Consider the following 19,207-nt stretch of genomic DNA (forward strand, 5'->3'; position numbering starts at 1 on the left):
TCGTTTGTTTGTTTTTTTGTTTTGTTTTTTTTTATATTTTTTTGTTTGTTTGTTTGTTTTGTTTGGCCATCTGCTACGGGTTCGTCCCACTATGTAGTCCCTAGATTTTACTGAGTCGGGGTTGCCGTGATGGCCTGGGGGGGGGGGATTTTTGACTTTAGCTGGGAGTTTCTCCTGCCTCAGGGTCATTAAATTCTTGGCCCCCTTTTGGATACTGGATTTTGGTTTTATTTTATACCAGTAGAGTATGTAAAGGTATTTTTCTGCTGTAGTTATCATAGTTAACGTTTAGGGGGTTTTGACTGTTGGGGAACCAGGTATGCTGCAAGTTTTGAGTGGTATACGGGGTGGGGGTGGGGGTTACATACGGATAATGTTGTTCTTTTGTTTTTATTTCCAGATGTGCAATGTGCTTATTTCTATTATGTTTCTGACGCGACTAATCACGGGCATAATTCTTTTACTGTGTGCTGGAGATGGCTGGTCGCGGGTGATCTGCTTCATTAAATGGATGCTTTGTTATGGCTTTGGTTAGGCTTTTGTCGTGGAACGTGAGGGGGATCAATGACAAAATCAAGCGCTCCCTAGTACTGCGACAGATTAAGCAGTACGCATCGGATATAACCTGCCTGATGGAAACCCACTTAGTGGGTACTAAAATTATGTCTCTCAAAAAGCCATGGGTGGGCTGGGCTTTCCATTCCATGCATACCGCAGCGTCCCGGGGAGTGTCGATCCTAATTAAAAAATCTGTTCCCTTCTCGTTTGATAGTGTGCAAACAGATCAGTGGGGTAGATATGTGTTTTTAAAATGTAAAATTAACTCCATCCCCCTACTGTTGCTGGCTATATATGTGCCTCCTCCATACTCGCACGATGTGCTTAAAAAGGCATCTGTTTTTATGGCTGCATTCCCCTGGGTTAGCCGCTATTTGTATGGGTGACTTTAACAATGTTTTAAACCATGAGATGGATAGGTTATCTGCGGCATCTTCCAACCCACAGCCTAAGCGATCTCCGTTTGCAGAGCTGGGTTTGGTTGATCCTTGGAGATTGAAGTACCCCGATCTGAGGCAATACTCATGCTTTTCACACTCTCACTCTTCCTTCTCCAGGATAGACTTGGCTCTCCTTTCCCGGGAACTTTTGCCTAAAGTTCATAATGTTAGGTATGAGACTAGGGGTATTTCGGATCACTCCCCTATATCGTTACGTATTGACCTAGACTGTCAGCGAGGACAGGCAGTGTGGAAATTTAACCCGTTCTGGCTGACGCATATGGGTGAGGGATCTGAACTGGAAGCTAGCTGGCTGGAGTTCTTTGATATGCATAGAGACACCACCGATATCTCCCTACTGTGGGATACATTTAAAGCTTTCCTGAGGGGAACTTTGATTAAACGAGTGGGAAGTCTTAAATCCTCCTTTAGGAAACGTGAAGCTGAGTTGGAGGCCCGGGTTGTTGCTTCTGAGAAGGTATATATGCAGGATGGCGTGGATGCATCTAGGCTGGATTGGCTCACTGCTCAGGGAGAATGGAAGGAGTACCTGTGGGGGAAAACCCAGCACAGACTTCTCTTCTCCTCACATGTCCAATATGCTACAGGGGACAGACCAAGTTCCTACTTGGCTAATCTTGCAAGGGGGGACCGTTCCTCTCATACGGTGGTGGAGGTTGTGGATTCGACCGGGACAGTGCTGGACCGCACCCCCCAGATTGTAGCGGAATTTGTTTCATATTATCAGGCGCTGTATAGTTCCAAATTAACCTGTTCCCCGCTAGAAGTGTGTGATTATTTGGATGGCATTCAATTGCCCTGCATTTCCAATGAAGCCAGAGCTCTTCTTGATGCTCCTATTTCATTGGAGGAGATTGAGGCGGCTATCACTGCTTCCCCTGATGGTAAGGCCTCTGGCCTGGACGGCATTCCATCGGAGTTGTATAAGAAGCACACTAAATTTTTTGCCCCCCAGTTGCTTAGCTTATATGAAACCATCTTTGCCCAAAACATGCTTCCCCCTTCTATGGCGGAGGCGCTAATCATAGTGATTCCTAAGCCGGATAAGGACCCCAAGAGGGTCGAGTCATATCGTCCTATTTCCCTGCTGCCCACGGATGTTAAAATCCTAGCCAAGGTCCTGGCCTCCAGACTTAATCGGGTCATAACCCAAATCATTCACCCTGACCAAACGGGCTTTATGCCTGGAAAGTCCACTGCTGTTAATTTAAGACGCCTGTTCACTCATTTCCAGGATTCTCGGGGGGAGGCTTGCTCCTCCATTATAGCCTCCTTAGATGCCGCAAAGGCCTTTGATTCGGTGGAGTGGGCCTTCCTATGGGAGACTATGAGTAGATTTGGCATGGGTCCTAACTTTGTCAGCTATGTTAAATTACTATATTCCCTGCCCATGGCCAGAGTCTCGGTGAACGTGTATGTGTCACACTCCTTCCCCCTGTCTAGGGGAACGAGGCAGGGCTGCCCTCTGTCCCCAGCGCTGTTCGCCATTGCTATTGAGCCTCTGGCATGTTTGATTAGAGCTAGTCCAGACATCCTGGGTATTAGGGTGGGGGCGAAAGAGGACAGAATAGCACTGTACGCTGATGACCTTTTATTATTTGTTGATGATTATGCTTCCTCTATGCCCACAATCCTCAATCTGATAAATGCCTATGGACATTTATCAGGGCTCAAAATAAACTGGGATAAATCCAACATTACTCCACTCAAGGGCCCTATCCCAGTAGCCCCCTTGATCCATGTCCCGCTTAAATGGGTGGATTCTTTCAAATATCTGGGTATATGGGTGTCGAATGATCCCTGTACATATATTTCTCTTAATGTTATGCCTCAGCTTGTGTACCTTCGTTCAAAGGTCAAGATTTGGGGGAATTTACCTCTGACGGTGACGGGTAGGGTCAACTTGGTGAAAATGGTGTTTCTACCTAAACTTCTTTACGTCCTCCAGCAGTCACCTGTATACATTAGCTTAAAAATATTCCGACAGATTGGTAGTTTGCTATCTTCCTTGATCTGGGCAAGTAGGAGAGCACGGCTGAGGCTTGACATTTTGTCCAGGCCACGATTGCTGGGGGGCTTAGCCCTCCCTATTTTTAAATTTTACTACTACGCTGCGCAATTGGCACACATATGGGTATGGGTGACTGACTCTGACACTCTTACTATACACTCACAACTGCTTTTACGGGAATATCCTGATGGCACCCCCTTGCAAATGATGCTCTGTGGGAACTCTAAATTGTCTAAGATCCCTATAATAAAACAGGCCATTCTTGTATGGAAGCAGGTGCATGTTCTTTTATTAGGCAAGGGTATAGACCCGAATACTCCGTTGGACAATGCCCTTGGTTTTCCAGAATTCACCTCGCTGCAGCCTGGGGTGGTGTGGAGGAGATGGGGTGTGACTTCCCTGGGACAACTGTATAATAGCGATATACTGAAATCCTTCCTGCAACTCCAACAGGATTACAATGTACCCTCTTGCTATTTTTACCGCTACCTGCAATTGAGACATGCGATTAATGCACAGTTTCCCGATGCCCCTCCGGTGATTATCGACTCCCCAGTCAAGTCCCTGTTATTAAACCTGGGGAATGGACATTTGGTGTCCCACATTTATACAAGTATGCTTCGGTCTCACTACTCTGACCCTCTGTCCCTTCTTAGAATCAAGTTGGAAACTGACCTGGGATCAATCTCGAAGGAAATATGGGAGGGTGCTCTGGGCTCTCCACAACTATCCACCACCAACACTAGATATCAACACATTCAACTGTTTATTATACACAGAGTATATATGACACCTGTGCGACTATGTCGTATAGGGGGTACCCACTCTACCAGATGTCCTAAATGTGGCAGTTTAGATGCAGATTTCTGGCACGTTATATGGCTTTGCCCCAAGATTGCTGCATTCTGGTCTGGTGTTGTTAATGCCCTGGTGTCGACTGGAATTCCGTCTGTTGTGTGCACCCCGGTGACTTGTGTGCTGTCAGCTATGGAGGAGGACGCCCTGGATGCCCCTGCCAGACGCTATATAATTAATCTCTGTGGTCTGGCCAAGGTGTGTATTGCCAAGCTTTGGTTGGCCACAGAAGCTCCCACATTCCAATCTTGGGTGTCGCTTGTTAATGATACGGCCTCTCATGAGAAATATGTATACCTAGCCAGGAAAGCAAGGGAAAAATATCACGACTTATGGGGTAGATGACTTGAGTCCCCATACTCAACAAGCCGGAATGTCTGAGTAATCGCTACTATGTGTTTAATATCTAGATATGTGGAGGTTTGCGATACATGCCAGTAGGTTTGTGTGGGATTATAGTAGCTAGATCTCCATTGGGACAGTCGCCTCTTCTTCTTATATGCGTTTTCTGTAACCTGCGACCAGCCACTCCTCTGCCCGTGCCTGCTGCTTTGTATTGTAATGCACAGTTATGCATCGTGGCATGAAACATATATATGTTCTGTACTTCAGCAGCCATTGATCACTTATAACATTCTATGTTGATTTTTGTGTGTTAGTCTCCGAATATAAGCCTGCACATCTTCGATGCTATATTTGGAAATTACTAGTGTTAGGAATCTGCGCATTCCCCTAGTTTCAGGACCGTATTGTATTTAACGGTTTGTTTTTGTTTAACTGAAAAAAGGAAAAACAATAAAAGATTATTGAATTTAAAAAAAAAAGAATTGCGAACGAAAGAATCGCAATATTGCGAAAAGATTTTTCTGTGCAGTTTCTGAGTAGCTCGAGACTTACTCTTCCAGTGCGATCGGTTCAGTGCTTGTCGTTCCTGGTTTGACGTCACAAACACACCCAGCGTTCGCCCAGACACTCCCCCATTTCTCCAGCCACTCCCGCGTTTTTCCCAGAAACGGCAGCATTTTTTCACACACACCCATAAAACGGCCAGTTTCCGCCCAGAAACACCCACTTCCTGTCAATCACACTACGATCACCAGAACGAAGAAAAAACCTCGTAATGCCGTGAGTAAAATACCAAACTTCTTAGCAAATTTACTTGGCGCAGCCGCAGTGCGAACATTGCACATGCGCAGTTAGCGGAAAATCGCAGCGATGCGAAGAAAATTAACGAGCGAACAACTCGGAATGAGGGCCCTTGTGTTTGGTTTTGTCTTCAGAACACTTACTATAGCCATCTATGATCAGAGAGAGGAATGGAAACAGAATTTCTAGCAACACTAATGGAAAAGAAGACAATGCTAGAAAAAAATGACTATATTTCCAAAAGTTGGTATTTTTTTTAGTGTGGAGTATGAAAGACAAGATCAAGTAAACTAATGGAATTACAAAGTATGGGGCTGCATCAATGTTGTACGCAAATGTGGTGCAACTTTTTGCTGCTGGTGCGATCAACCAATCGCCGCCTATGGGGGAGTGTATTTTAGCTTAGCAGGGCTGCGTTGGCTTGTGCAGCCCTGCTTAGCTAAAAAAGTTTTGTGCAGTGGAAGAGTAACCCTGGAGCTACTTACCCTCCCGGCTTTGACGTCAGACATCCGCCCTCCGTTTGCCTGGACACGCCTGCGTTCGGACGACCGCTCCTCGAAAACGGCATCCAACGGTGAGTATCCGCCCCGGAACACCTCTCTGCTGTCAATCTTCTTGCTATCGGCGCTGCGTCTTCCTTTTTCGCTGTGCGCGACGTTGCCCGGCAACGCACGTCGCCTGGCAACGACGCACATGCGTAATGCGCATGCCGCACATGTGCAGCTCCGACCCGTTTGCAACTGTCGAACGGGTCTGAATGACCCCATGATATGAAGGATGTCTGTGCATGGCTAGCTTTGAATTGGGGCAACTCCATTTACATGCCTTTGAAACATGGGCCCTCATTCCGAGTTGATCGCTCGCTAGCTGCTTTTAGCAGCAGTGCAAACTCTAAGCCGCCGCCCTCTGGGAGTGTATCTTAGCTTAGCAGAAGTACGAACGAAAGGTTAGCAGAACAGTGATAAAAAAATTTCAAGCAGTTTCAGAGTAGCTGCAGACCTACTCCTACCTTGCGATCACTTCAGTCTATTTAGTTCCTGTTTTGACGTCACAAACACGCCCTGCGTCCGGCCAGCCACTCCCCTGTTTCCCCAGGCACGCCTGTGTTTTTATCTGGCACGCCTGCGTTTTTTAGCATACTCCCGGAAAAAGGTCAGTTACCTCCCAGAGACGCCCCATTCCCTGTCAATCACTCACCGATCGGCAGTGCGACTGAAAAGCGTCGCTAGACCTTGTGTGAAACTGCATCGGCTTTTGTGAAAGTACTTTGCGCGTGCGCAGTGCGCTCCATATGCATGCGCAGAAGTGCAGATTTTTTTCCTGATCGCTGCGCTGCGAACAACGGCAGCTAGCGATCCACTTGGAATGACCCCCATGGTGACCAACCAGTATGCATACCTATTCAGCCGCAAGTAGAGATGCATACGACTTTGAACTGAATGTATTGCTTAAAGTTGCTTATACTCAGCTATGGATCATGCGCAGTGTATATAAAATAAACAAGCACCCAGAATGGACTTATGTGAGCAAAACTAAACCAGCCCTTACATATATTGCTGGGGCAAATCAAAATGTAACAAAATGGCTCACTGAGATAACTTTTCAGCTACTGTTATTTAATTTAGATTGTGTGGTAAGCTCTGGTAATACCTCAGACTTCTCATTTATTGTTATATTAACAAACATGAAGAATAAGGTTCTTCTTAATATAATAATAGAAAGGCTTTCACTGCACGCTGATGAGATGCAGACTGGTAGCAACTTAGACGTGATATTCTAACCACAGGAACAAAAATGCTGATTATGACACTAGTAAAGACACAGGAAAACTTTTCTTGAAATTAGAGGGAGGAAACTTCTAAGTCACTCACTAATAAGAAGACAGAGGAAGAGGAACACCAGCTCTGTAAGTATGAGACCTACCATTATATTACAAGGCAATAGGATGTAGGTAAAATTGCAAGGAAGAATTATGCTACAGCAGTTTTTCAGCTATTTCCAGTTGCTTTCATTTACTATACCTATTGCTGAGCTGTGAGGACATTATTACCAAATGCTGAAAGTGTCAGCATGTGAGGAATTACAATATTTTTGTCACTTTATGATACTGTACGTTTCATTCTATCTTTAACGTTATTAACATCTTAACACATGGGTCTTCAACCTGCCGCCCTCCAGCTGCTGTGGAACTACACATCCCAGCATGCCCTGTCACAGTTTTACTATTAAGGCGTGCTAAAACTGAGGCAGGGCATGCTGGTATGTGTAGTTCCACAGCAGCTGGAGGGCCACAGGTTGAAGACCTATCCCTTAAAACTTGTCATTGAAAGAAAATGTGCACTTTAATGTAGTAAATGAATCATATGAGACAAGTAAAGCATGTGACACATATTGATAGAAAATCAAATATTACAAGAAATGCTTTTTGCACATTAAACATTAAGATGAAGCCCAGCAACTACTGTTTATGTGTGATGGGAGGCACACTGATGTGGTGTGGAGGTGAACCTGAATGTAATGCGGGGTGGGTGACTGACTATTATGTTATATGGAGTCTTACTGCCTACTTGGTGGAGGCTCCTTACTAAAATGGATTAAGTCAATCTTGATTATGGTAAAAGCTGGTGGGTGTTTCAGTGACTACTATGCTGTGGATGGCCCTAAGGACCACAATACAGAAAGGAGGTGGCAAATGAATCAGAATAGTGAATTACAGCATGGTGGAGACAAATACGAAGCATCTACAGGATTATAGTTAAGAGTTATGATAAATGCCATCATGTATAAATGTTACCTATACTAAAATAAAATCCATTTTAGTTTATTTGGGTAAAAGTGCCAATTGCCTGTAATCTCTAATTTGTACAATCTACCAGCTGTACATGTTGGTCTTGTATTACATCACATATTAGATATTTATCAGTCGCATATCATTTTGAAAAAGATTACATGAGTATTAATTATTCTATTATCCATACCTCCCAACTTTGTCCTCCTATGAAGAGGGACACACGCGCGGTGAAGCAGTGCGCGCCCCTGAAAAGGGACTTTGCCTATGAAAAGGGGGCGTAGCTTCATGGGGGCCCCAAGATCGTGAGCCACGTCCCCATCTTCGTCACTGAGGGATCATGCCCAGCGCTCTGTGAGCTGCTGGCATGCCCTCTCTCCCACTGTCTGCACTGAATAGACGCTGTGCGCATGCACAAGTGCAAAAGCCTCCCAACTGCCCCCCCCCCCCCCCACCACCACCGCGGGACAGTCCCGCGAAAATCGGGACAATTGGGAGGTATGTATTATCCCACTACCTATTATGTTAATATCAGACTTGGCAACACTTTATATGTGAGAATATGATGTTATCTGATTCTTCAGTAAGTCCACTGAAATTGCAAAAGCTGTGCTGTTCACTACTTATATTATCCTTGTATGTCTAATGTCCATGTATTGCTTATCGCATATTATAACCAATGTAGTGCGCCCAAAATGGCTGCCTCATCTGGTACTCTATTGTAAAGCATGAACAATGCATAGCTCTGAAGATTTCACAAGGCTCTCATGTAGTATTTTTTTTTCTTTTCATCAGAGCATATACAGACATAGCATATCACATGACAGTACAAAAATCAAAAGTATAATAGGTACATAAATACTTTAAGGGAAGCAACGATTCAAAAAGGAACCACAGAAACCATTTGGAAATAGTTATGTGCAGATAGTATATGTCAGTACAGAGTATGCAGTTCCTCCACCTAGACATGACTGGCAGCCTCCCGCCTCCCACCCTGGATCCGTTAACCGAATACAGAGCAAAACTTAGCTTGAGGGTGACAAGGAGATCGGGGGATCTCTAACAAAATACGTGTCTCATACCAAGATGTGTATCAGAAGTAGTTATATGTTTGGTGTTTAAGTTCTGGGGTTAAGGAATCTATAAAGCATTCCCACATATGAAAGAAAGAAGCTGACTTGGATTAGTTATGCATGTCTAGTATTTTAAATTTTCCCCAGTATGGGTATTAATTCCAGGCAATGCCTATTCTAGCCAGTATAATCCTATGTAGTACACCTAAAATGTGCAGGATGAATAATCCTTGCAACTGATGAACCAAAACGGCTGGCACACTTTTGTATTATCTTCATGGTTTCTATTTCATGCAAATCTAAAATTCTGTATAGGGTCAGGCTGACCCACAGGAGTACAGCGGAAACCCCCCACTGCCTGAGGGTCCACCCCCTCCTCTGGGGATCAGGATCCAGACTGTGCACCTGAATTATACATTATGCATACGTTACATTATACAGCACAGGACTATAGTGTATTTTCTACAGTGCATTGCGGTTAGGCACTAATGAAGGGGAGGGGATTCAGCCCTAGCTGCCACCGTCGGAGGGTTAGGGTAGGTGGGTGGGGGAGGTTAAAAATACCTCCTCCGACGTCGTGATCTTCATTATTGGGATGCCGCTGTCAGTCATGTGACCGCAGGCATCCCAACCACCAGCATTTAATGCTGAACCCATTATATATATATATATATATATATATATATATATATATACACATACATACACACAGGTTGAGTATCCCATATCCAAATATTCCGAAATATGGAATATTCCGAAATACGGACTTTTTTGAGTGAGAGTAAGATAGTGAAACCTTTGTTTTTTGAGAACTCAATGTACACAAACTTTGTTTAATACACAAAGTTATTAAGAATATTGTATTAAATGACCTTCAGGCTGTGTGTATAAGGTGTATATAAAACATAAATGAATTGTGTGAATGTAGACACACTTTGTTTAATGTACAAAGTTATAAAAAAATATTGGCTAAAATTACCTTCAGGCTGTGTGTATAAGGTGTATATGTAACATAAATGCATTCTGTGCTTAGTCCCATCTCCATGATGTCTCATTATGGTATGCAATTATTCCAAAATACGGAAAAATCCGATATCCAAAATACGTCTGGTCCCAAGCATTTTGGATAAGGGATACTCAACCTGTATGTATATGTATATATATATATATATATATATATATATGTGTGTACATAATATATATGTATATATATGTATATATAATATATATATATATATATATATATATATATATATATATTATATATATATATATATATATATATATATATATAAACAACAAATAACAGAGTGCGCTATAACATATACAGTGATCAAATTATATTTAATTCACAGAGCATGATGACAGGTTCTCTTGAGTTCTGTTCCACTGGGTACCTCTCCCCAGTGGAACAGAACTCAAGAGAACCTGTCATCATGCTCTGTGAATTAAATATAATTTGATCACTGTATATGTTATAGCGCACTCTGTTTTTTGTTGTTTTATGTAATTCTAAGTTCCTGCTAACAGGGGGACTTTCAGTTGTGCTGCTTTCTTTCAGCGCAGGAAAGGTATTTTCTCCTTCATATATATATATATATATATATATATATATATATATACACACATACACACAATTGTGCTCATAAGTTTACATACCCTAGCAGAATGTGATTTTCTGGCCATTTGTCAGAGAATATGAATGATAACTAACAAACTTTTCTTTAACTCATGGTTAGTGGTTGGGTGAAGCCATTTATTGGCACACAACTGTGTTTACTCTTTTAAAATCATAACGACAACAAAAACTACCCAAATAACCCCGATCAAAAGTTTACACACCATGGAGATTTTGGCCTGATAACATGCACACAAGTTGACACAAACGGGTTTGAATGGCTACTAAAGGTAACCATCCTCACCTGTGATCTGTTTGCTTGTAATCAGTGTGTGCGTATAAAAGGTCAGTGAATTTCTGGACTCCTGAAAGACCCTTGCATCTTTCATCCAGTGCTGCACTGACGTGTCTGGATTCTGAGTCATGGGAAAAGCAAAAGAATTGTCAAAGGATCTGCGGGAAAAGGTAATTGAACTGTATAAAACAGGAAAGGTATATAAAGAGATATTCAAGCAATTGAGAATGCCAATCAGCAGTGTTCAAACTCTAATTAAGAAGTAGAAAATGAGGGATTCTGTGGAAACCAAATCACGGTCAGGTAGACCAACAAAAATTTCAGCCACAACTGCCAGGAAAATTGTTTGGGATGCAAAGAAAAATCCACAAATAACTTCAGCTGAAATACAGGACTCTCTGAAAAAAAGTGGTGTGGTTGTTTCAAGATGCACAATAAGGAGTCATTTGAAGAAAAATGGGCTGCATGGTCGAGTCGCCAGAAGAAAGCCATTACTATGCAAATGCCACAAAGCATCCCGCTTACAATACTCCAAACAGCACAGAGACAAGCCTCAATACTTCTGGAACAAAGTAATTTGACGTGATGAGAACAAAATTGAATTTTTTGGCACTAACATAAACGTTACATTTGGAGAGGAGTCAACAAGGCCTATGATGAAAGGTACACCATTCCTACTGTGAAACACGGAGGTGGATCGCTGATGTTTTGGGGATGTGTGAGCTACAAAGGCACTGGAAACTTGGTCAAAATTGATGGCAAGATGAATGCAGCATGTTATCAGAAAATACTGGAGGAAAATTTGCACTCATCAGCCCGGAAGCTGTGCATGGGACGTACTTGGACGTTCCAACATGACAATGATCCAAAACACAAGGCCAAGTCGACCTGTCATTGGCTACAGCAGAATAAAGTGAAGGTTCTGGAGTGGCCATCTCAGCCTCCTGACCTCAATATTATTGAGCCACTCTGGGGAGATCTCAAACATGCAGTTCATGCAAGACAGCCCAAGAATTTACAGGAACTGGAGGCTTTTTGCCTAGAAGAATGGGCAGCTTTACCATCTGAGAAAATAAAGATCCTCATCCACAACTACCACAAAAGACTTCAAGCTGTCATTGATGTTAAAGGGGGCAATACACGGTATTAAGAACTGGGGTATGTAAACTTTTGATCAGGGTAATTTGGGTAGTTTATGTTGTCATTATGATTTAAAAAGAGTAAACACAGTTGTTTGACAATAAATGGCTTCACCCAACCACTAATCATGAGTGAAAGAAACGTTTGTGAGTTATCATTCATATTCTCTGACAAATGGCCAGAAAATCACAAATTCTGCTAGGGTATGTAAACTTATTAGCACAACTGTATATATACAGGTTGAATATCCCATATCCAAATATGCGAAATACGGAATATTACGAAATACTGACTTTTTTGAGCGAGAGTGAGATAGTGAAACTTTTGTTTTCTAATGGCTCAGTGTACACAAACTTTGTTTAATACACACAGTTATTAAAAATATTGTATTAAATGACCTTCAGGCTGTGTGTGTATAAGGTGTATATGAAACATAAATGAATTGTGTGAATGTAGACACACTTTGTTTAATGCACAAAGTTATAAAAAATATTGGCTAAAATTACCTTCAGGCTGTGTGTATAAGGTGCATATAAAACATAAATGCATTCTGTGCTTAGATTTAGGTCCCATTGCCATGATATCTCATTATGGTATGCAATTATTCAAAAATGCGGAAAAATCCGATATCCAAAATACCTCTGGTCCCAAGCATTTTGGATAAGGGATACTCAACCTGTATATATATATATATATATATATATATATATATATATAACTTACATTTATAAGGGGGTACAGACCATGTACACTCTAATACAAGGATGGGGAACCTTTGGCCCTCCAGCTGTTGTTAAACTACACATCCCAGCATTGCCAAATAGCTAGACTGTGGCTTGGCATGCTGGTATGTGTATTTCAACAACAGCTGGACGGCCAAAGGTTCCCCACTTCTGCTTGAGTAGTAATCTACGCCTTTGTGGTTTGCTGGCCACACCACTAAGCCCGGGCCGCTACCTATGCATTGCCCTGGTGGGCCTTTCCTGCTACAGTTCAACACTGCTTCTGTGTTACAGGATAAAGTGATTGAATATTACAATAATTAAGAAAAATTAGATTTGAAACCTACCGGTAAATCTTTTTCTCCTAGTCCGTAGAGGATGCTGGGGACTCCGTAAGGACCATGGGGTATAGACGGGCTCCACAGGAGACATGGGCACTATAAAGAACTTTAGAATGGGTGTGCACTGGCTCCTCCCTCTATGCCCCTCCTCCAAACCTCAGTTAGAGAAACTGTACCCAGAGGAGACGGACAGTACGAGGAAAGGATTTTGTTAATCTAAGGGCAAGATTCATACCAGCCCACACCATCCACACCGTATAACATGGAATATACGAACCAGTTAACAGTATGAAACAAAACAGCATCAGCCCGAGACTGATCAAAACCGTAACATAACCCTTATGTAAGCAAAAACTATATACAAGTCTTGCAGAAAATTTGTCCGCACTGGGACTACGTAGAATCCTCTACGGACTAGGAGAAAAAGATTTACCGGTAGGTTTAAAATCTTATTTTCTCTTACGTCCTAGAGGATGCTGGGGACTCCGTAAGGACCATGGGGTTATACCAAAGCTCCAGACCGGGCGGGAGAATGCGGATGACTCTGCAGCACCGATTGAGCAAACACTAGGTCCTCATCAACCAGGGTATCAAACTTGTAGAACTTTGCAAAAGTGTTTGACCCCGACCAAGTCGCCACTCGGCAAAGCTGTAATGCCGAGACGCCTCGGGCAGCCGCCCAAGAAGAGCCCACCTTCCTAGTGGAATGGGCCTTTACCGAATTTGGTAATGGCAATCCCGCCGTAGAATGAGCCTGCTGAATCGTGTTACAGATCCAGCGAGCAATAGTCTGCTTAAAAGCAGGAGCGCCAACCTTGTTGGCTGCATACAGGACAAACAGAGCCTCTGTTTTCCTAACCCGAGCCGTCCTGGCTACATAAATTTTCAAGGCCCTGACTACATCAAGGGACTTGGAATCCTCCAAGCCCCCTGTAGTCACAGGCACCACAATAGGCTGGTTCATATGAAACGATGAAACCACCTTAGGCAAAAATTGAGGACGAGTCCTTAATTCTGCTCTATCCACATGGAAAATCAGATAGGGGCTCTTGTGAGACAAAGCCGCCAACTCAGACACCCGCCTTGCAGATGCCAAGGCCAACAACATGACCACCTTCCAAGTGAGAAATTTTAATTCCACCGTTTGAAGAGGCTCAAACCAGTGAGATTTCAGGAACTGTAACACCACGTTAAAGGTCCCATGGTGCCACAGGAGGCACAAAAGGAGGCTGGATGTGCAGCACTCCCTTTACAAAAGTCTGGACTTCTGGGAGAGAAGCCAATTCCTTCTGAAAGAAAATTGATAGGGCCGAAATCTGTACCCTAATGGAGCCTAATTTTAGGCCCATATCCACTCCTGTCTGTAGAAAGTGGAGAAAACGGCCCAGATGGAAATCTTCCGCAGGAGCATTCTTGGCCTCACACCAAGATACATACTTTCTCCAGATACGGTGATAATGCTTCGCCGTCACCTCCTTCCTAGCCCTTATCAGAGTAGGGATGACTTCTTCCGGAATGCCTTTTCCAGCTAGGATTCGGCGTTCAACCGCCATGCCGTCAAACGCAACCGCAGTAAGTCTTGGAACAGACAGGGCCCCTGTTGCAACAGGTCCTCTCTGAGAGGAAGAGGCCACGGATCTTCTGTGAGCATTTCCTGAAGATCTGAATACCAGGCCCTGCGAGGCCAATCTGGAACAATGAGTATTGTTTGTACTCTTTTTCGTCTTATGATTCTCAATATTTTTGAGATGAGTGGATGAGGAGGGAACACATAAACCGACTGAACCACCCACGGTGTCACCAGGGCGTCCACTGCTACTGCCTGAGGGTCCCTTGACCTGGCACAATACCTCCGAAGCTTCTTGTTGAGGCGTGACGCCATCATGTCTATTTGAGGAAGTCCCCAATGATTTGTTATTTCTGCAAAAACTTCTTGATGAAGTCCCCACTCCCATGGATGGAGATCGTGTCTGCTGAGGAAGTCTGCTTCCCTGTTGTCTACTCCCGGAATGAAGACTGCTGTCAAAGCGCTTACATGATTTTCCGCCCAGCGAAGAATCCTGGTGGCTTCCGCCATCGCCACTCTGCTCCTTGTTCCGCCTTGGCGGTTTACATGCGCCACGGCTGTGACGTTGTCTGACTGAATCAGAACCGGTAGGTCGCGAAGAAGATTCTCCGCTTGACGCAGGCCGTTGTATATGGCCCTTAATTCCAGTACGTTGATGTGTAGACAAGCCTCCTGACTTGACCATAGTCCCTGGAAGTTTCTTCCTTGTGTGACTGCTCCCCATCCTCGGAGGCTCGCGTCCGTGGTCACCAGAACCCAGTCCTGAATGCCGAACCTGCAACCCTCTAGAAGGTGAGCACTCTGCAGCCACCACGAGAGACACCCTGGCCCTGGGGGGACAGGCTGATTTTTTGATGAATGTGCAGATGGGACCCGGACCACTTGTCCAGAAGGTCCCACTGAAAAGTCCTCGCATGAAACCTGCCGAAGGGAATGGCATCGTAGGACGCCACCATTTTTCCCAGTACTCGAGTGCATTGATGGACCGACACACTTTTCGATTTCAACAGGTCTCTGACCATGTTCTGGAGTTCCTGGGCTTTTCCCATCTGGAGAAAAACCCTCCTTTGTTCCGTGTCCAGAATCATGCCCAAGAAAGTCAACCGGGTCGTTGGAACCAACTGTGACTTTGGTAGATTGATAATCCAGCCGTGTTGCTGCAGCACTCTTAGGGAGAGCGACACGCTTTGTAGCAACTGTTCTCTCGATCTCGCTTTTATCAGGAGATCGAGCACCATCATTTCCGCCATTACCTTGGTGAAAATCCTCGGGGCCGTGGAAAGCCCAAACGGCAACGTCTGAAACTGGTAATGACAGTCCTGTACAGCGAATCTCAGGTACGCCTGATGAGGAGGATATATAGGGACATGAAGGTATGCATCCTTTATGTCTAGTGACACCATAAAATCCCCCCCTTCCAGGCTGGAGATAACCGCCCTGAGTGATTCAATCTTGAATTTGAACCTTTTCAAGTACAGGTTTAGGGATTTTAAATTCAGAATAGGTCTGACCAAGCCATCCGGTTTCGGGACCACAAACAGGGTTGAATAGTACCCCTTCCCCTGTTGAAGTAGGGGAACCTTGACAACCACTTGTTGCTGACACAGCTTTTGAATTGCAGCTAAAACTATCTCCCTTTCTGGGGAAGAAGCTGGTAAGGCCGATTTGAAAAACCGAGGAGGCACGTCTTCGAATTCCAGCTTGTAACCCTGGGATACAATTTCCATTGCCCAGGGATCCACCTCTGATTGAACCCAGACGTGGCTGAAGAGTCGAAGACGTGCCCCCACCGAGGCGGACTCCCTCAGCGGAGTCCCAGCGTCATGCGGTGGATTTAGTAGAAGCCGGGGAGGACTTCTGCTCCTGGGAACTAGCCGTAGCTGGCAGCTTTTTCCCTCTACCCTTACCTCTAGCGAGGAAGGAAGAGCCCCGACCTCTTCTGGACTTATGCGACCGAAAGGACAGCATCTGATATTGTGGCGTTTTCTTTTGCTGTGAGGAAACAAAGCAAAAAAGTAGATTTACCTGCAGTAGCTGTGGAAACCAGGTCCGTGAGACCCTCCCCAAATAACTCCTCACCTTTGTAAGGCAAAACCTCCATATGCCTCTTGAGTCGGCATCACCCGTCCACAGGGCTCGCCTAGCAGAAATCGCCATGGCGTTGGCTCTCGAACCTAGCAGGCCAACGTCTCTCTGAGCATCTCTCATCTATAGGACTGCGTCTTTAATGTGACCCAAGGTCAATAAAATGGTATCCCTATCCAGGGTATCAAAGTCAGCTGACAAGGTATCCGTCCAAGCCGCCACAGCGCTACAACCCAAGCCGGCGCTATTGTCGGTCTGAGCAAGGCACCCATATGCGTATAAATTGACTTCAAGGTAGTTTCCTGCCTGCAATCCGCAGGATCCCTAAGGGCTGCCGTATCCAGAGATGGCAGTGCCACCTTTTTGGACAAGCGCGTTAAAGCCTTGTCCACCCTGGGCGAGGATTCCCACCGTACCCTGTACTTTGCCGGGAAATGATACGCCATAAGAATTCTCTTGGGAATCTGCAGTTTCTTGTCTGGGGTTTCCCAAGCTTTTTCAAATAACTCATTCAGCTCATGAGATGGGGGAAAAGTTACCTCAGGTTTCTTTCCCTTAAACATGCATACCCTCGTGTCAGGGACAGAGGGGTTATCTGTGATATGTAAAACATCTTTTAATGCAATAATCATATAATGAATACTTTTGGCCACCCTTGGGTGTAACCTCGCATCATCGTAGTTGACACTGGAGTCAGAATCCGTGTCGGTATCAGTGTCTGCTACTTGGGACAGTGGGCGTTTCTGAGACCCAGAAGGGCCCTGTGACACAGTCAAAGCCATGGATTGATTCCCTGTTTTATCCCTGGACTCTGCTTTGTCCAATCTCTTATGTAATAAAGCCACATTTGCATTTAAAACATTCCACATATCCAACCAGTCAGGTGTCGGCGTTGCCGACGGAGACACCACAATCATCTGCTCCACCTCTTCCCTAGAAGAGCCTTCCGCTTCAGACATGCCGACACACACGTACCGACACCCCAACACACTCAGGGAAATAACTATATGGAGACAGTTCCCCAATAAGGCCCTTTGGAGAGACAGAGAGAGAGTATGCCAGCACACACCCAGCGCCACCAGACCCTGGAATAAAATCCCAGTTAGGACAGCGCTTTTATATAAATATATATAATAAGACTCACTGCGCCAAATACATGTGCCCCACCCCCTCTTTTTTGCCCTCTGTGATCGTGTTCAGCAGTGGAGAGTCCGGGGAGCCAGCTTCTCTGCATGTGCTGTGGAGAAAATGGCGCTGGTTAGTGCTGGAGGATCAAGCCCCGCCCCCTCAGCGGCGGGCTTCGGTCCCGCTCAAATAATAAAAAAACTGGCGGGGGTTAATAATATACTGCCTCCGCAGTATATTTACATCTGCCAGTGTCCCTTGAGGCTATTAATTGCTGCCCAGGGCGCCCCCCCCTGCGCCCTGCACCCTTACAGTGCCCGCAGTTGTGTGTGTGTGTGGGAGTTACCTCACTGAAGAACTGAAGTCTTCTGCCGCCTTTGAAGTCTTCTTTCTTCATCTACTCACCCGGCTTCTATCTTCCGGCTCTGTGAGGAGGACGGCGGCGCGGCTCTGGGACGAACGGCGAGGGTGAGACCTGCGTTCCGACACTCTGGAGCTAATGGTGTCCAGTAGCCTAAGAAGTAGAGCCTATCACCAGAGGCGTATCTAGGGTAGGGCGAGTGGGGCACGTGCCCTGGGCGCCTTGGCAGGCCCAGGAGAAGGGGGCGCCGCCGGCGGCCAGGGCATCATGCCCCACTCGCCCCCGTCACGCCGAAAGCCGAAATGTGAGGGGAGGAGAGCGCACCGTCTCTCCCTCCCCTCACCGCCGCTAAAAGCCCTAGCAGCGCTGCTGTGTCCGGTCTCCGGTGGCGTTAGCCAATCAGAGCTTGCGGACCGGCTCCTGATTGGCTGCCGGTCCGCGAGCTCTGATTGGCTAGCGAACCGGCGCCACACAGCCGCCGGAGACCTGTCCTGGAGCGGTGAGGGGAAGGAGAGGCGCTCTCCTCCCCTCACATAGAACAAGCGGCGCCGGTGACTCGGTAAGTGACCGGAGGGGGGGGGGAGAGAGCACAGTGGGGCATGTAACTGGCACAGTGGGGCATGTATCAGGCACAGTGTGGGGCATGTATCTGGCACAGTGAGGTATGTAACTGGCACAGTGGGGCATTGTATCTGGCACTGTGGGCCAATGTAACTGGCACTGTGGGGCTTGTATCTGGCACTGTGGGGCATTGTATCTGGCACTGTGGGGCAATGTAACTGGCACTGTGGGGCAATGTAACTGGCACTGTGGGACAATGTAACTGGCACTGTGGGGCATTGTATCTGGCACTGTGGGACAATGTAAATGGCACTGTGGGGCATGTATCCGGCACTGTGGGGCATTGTATCTGGCACTGTAGGGCAATGTAACTGGCATTGTGGGGCATTATATCTGGCACTGTGGGACAATGTATCTGGCACTGTGGGACAATGTATCTGGCACTGTGGGACAATGTAACTGGCACTGTGGGGCATGTATATGGCACTGTGGGGCATTGT

General features: G+C 45.4%; 2 protein-coding genes across 5 annotated transcripts in view; one reads left to right on the forward strand and one right to left on the reverse strand.

Moving 5' to 3' along the window:
* The window catches only part of UBAC2 (UBA domain containing 2), a 419,334-nt gene that overhangs the window by 120,902 nt on the left and 279,225 nt on the right, over positions 1–19,207 (reverse strand). The window lies entirely within an intron of this gene.
* The window catches only part of GPR183 (G protein-coupled receptor 183), an 87,235-nt gene continuing 74,935 nt past the window's right edge, over positions 6,908–19,207 (forward strand). Inside the window, exon 1 of the mRNA XM_063953253.1 lies at positions 6,908–6,937. The gene's annotated coding sequence lies outside the window, so the exon portion shown is untranslated. The remainder of the gene's footprint in view (positions 6,938–19,207) is intronic.

Source organism: Pseudophryne corroboree, chromosome 2, assembly GCF_028390025.1.
Source record: "Pseudophryne corroboree isolate aPseCor3 chromosome 2, aPseCor3.hap2, whole genome shotgun sequence".
In the NCBI taxonomy this organism is placed as follows: domain Eukaryota; kingdom Metazoa; phylum Chordata; class Amphibia; order Anura; family Myobatrachidae; genus Pseudophryne; species Pseudophryne corroboree.